Below are 2,449 nucleotides of genomic sequence, written 5' to 3' on the forward strand. Positions count from 1 at the left end.
AAGAGATACACACCAAAGAAGAGAATTATAAACTGCCTGAAAAATAAGACAGAAATCAAGCTGGGCTCTGGTGGCTCACACCTGAGGATCACAGTTCAAAGCCAGCCCGGACAAGAAAGTCCATGAGATTCTTATCTCCAATTAAACACCAGAAAACAGAAGTGGGGTAGGGCAGTAGCCTTGAGCTGAAGAGCTCAGGTTCAGCACCTAGGCCTAGAGTTTAAGTCCCATGTCCAACAACAACAACAAAAAAGACAGAACTCAGTGCCCATTGGTGGTGGTAGCCACAGTGTAGCCCACAGGCTTTATACATACCTTTAGCATGAATTTAAAGAGCCTCATTGGTGAAAGCAAGAATGGAAGCCCATAGCTGAGCTGGCCACAGTCAAACACAGAGAAGACTGGTCACATTGCAGATAGTCCAAAGCATCAGAATTTGCATTCTTCTCAGCAACACATGGAACATTTTCAAAAATAGATCATATTATTAGGGTATAAATCATATCAGTGCAAATTCAAAAATACAGAAATTATTCCTTCCATTTTGTCAGACCACAAGCAGATAAAATTAGCTCAAAACCAAAAGAAACCACACAAAATTCTGAGACTGAACAACACATTGATGAATGAACAGTAGGTCATCAAAGAAATCAAAATGGAAATTCAAACATTTGCAGAATTTAACAAAAAATAAATGTACAAATTACCAGGTCCTTTGGGACACAGCAAAGGCAGAGGAAAATTTATAGCTCTGAGTGCTCACAACAACCATTTAGACAAATCTCCAATTAATATTTAATGTTGCAAATCTCAGAGCAATTGACAGAAACAAATAATCAAAACCAAATCAGAAATAAAGGAATTAGAGACTAAAAATGCTATAGAAAAATTCAACAAAACAAACGAGAGTTGGTTCTCTAAAAGAACTGACGAAATTGACAAACCATTAGTAAATCTGACCAAAAAAAAAGAGGAGAAAAGACCCAAATAAGCAAAATCAGATATGATAATGGAAGCATCACAACAGAATCAACCAAGAATAAGAACAATATTTTGCCAACTTTTTTGCTGACAAATTGGAGAATCTTTTTGGCCAGTCCTGGTGCTTGAGCTCAGGGCCTGGGCACTGTATTGGACACTTTTTGCTTAAGGCTAGTGCTCTGTCACCTGAATCACAATGCCACTTCTGGCTTTTTCTGTGTATGTGGTACCGATGAATTGAATCTAGGGCTTTGTACCTGCCAGGCAAGCACTCTACCACTAGGCTACACTCCAGGGCCCAAATTGCATAATCTTGAAGGGAAGAATTCCTAGTAAATTTTGATATACCCAAACTAAATCAAGAAGATTTACACCAACTTAATAGACCCATAGCAAATAATGAAATGGAAATGGCAATAAATGGCCTCCCATCAAAGAAAAACTCAGGACCAGGTTGATTCACAGCCAAATCTATTTGACCTTCAAAAGAGAACGTACTCCAATACTCCTCAAACTCTTCAGTGAAACTGAAAGGGAAAATCACTATCAAACTATTCTATGAAGCCAACATAACCCTTATCCTCAAACCAGATAGTGACTCATAAAAGGAAGATACCTATAGATACATCTCTTTGATGAACACTGATGCAAAACTTCTCAATAAAATTCTGGCGAACCAAATTCAACACTAACAAAAACAAATCACTATAATCAGATGGGACTCATTCCTGGGCTGCAAATCTTGTTCAATATATGCAAGTCAATTAATGCAATTCAACAGAAGCAAGGACAAGAACCACATAATCATCTCCATAAATGTAGGGAAAGCATTTGACAAGATCCCTTTACGATAAAAGCTTTGGAGAACTTAGGAATCCATGGAACATTCCTCAATATTATAAAGGCTATGTATGGCAGATCTACAGCCAGCATTATACTTAATGATGTAAAATTAAAAACATTTCCTATAAAATCAAGAATGAGAAAAAGATGTCTGCTCTCTCAATTACTCTTCAACATAGTCCTGGAATTCCTAGCTAAAGCAATAAGGCAAGAAACAAACATAAATGGTATCAAAATAGGGAAAGAAGAAATAAAAAGTCAATTAAAAACAAAACTCTCCCTCTTTACAGATGATATGGTCCTGTATTTAAGAACCCCATAGAGTCCTCTCCCAAGTTACTTGAGCTGATCTGAAACTTTGGCAAAGTAACAGGGTGAAAAATGAACCCACCAAAATCAGCAGCTTTTCTGAATGCTAACAATGAGTAGAGCAAGGCTGAAATCAGGAAAGCAACTCCTTTTTTGTAATAGCCTCAAAAAAAAACACCTATTAATTAATCAAAGATGTGAAGGACACTATGACGAAAAATTTTAAAAACCTAAAAAAGGAAAATAAAGCAGATTTAAGGTAATGGATAAACCTTCTATGCTTCTGTATTGGAAGAATTGTGAAAAAATCGATACT

This window comes from Megascapheus bottae, chromosome X (genome assembly GCF_031878675.1).
Source record: "Megascapheus bottae isolate mThoBot1 chromosome X, mThoBot2.hap1, whole genome shotgun sequence".
In the NCBI taxonomy this organism is placed as follows: Eukaryota; Metazoa; Chordata; class Mammalia; order Rodentia; family Geomyidae; genus Megascapheus; species Megascapheus bottae.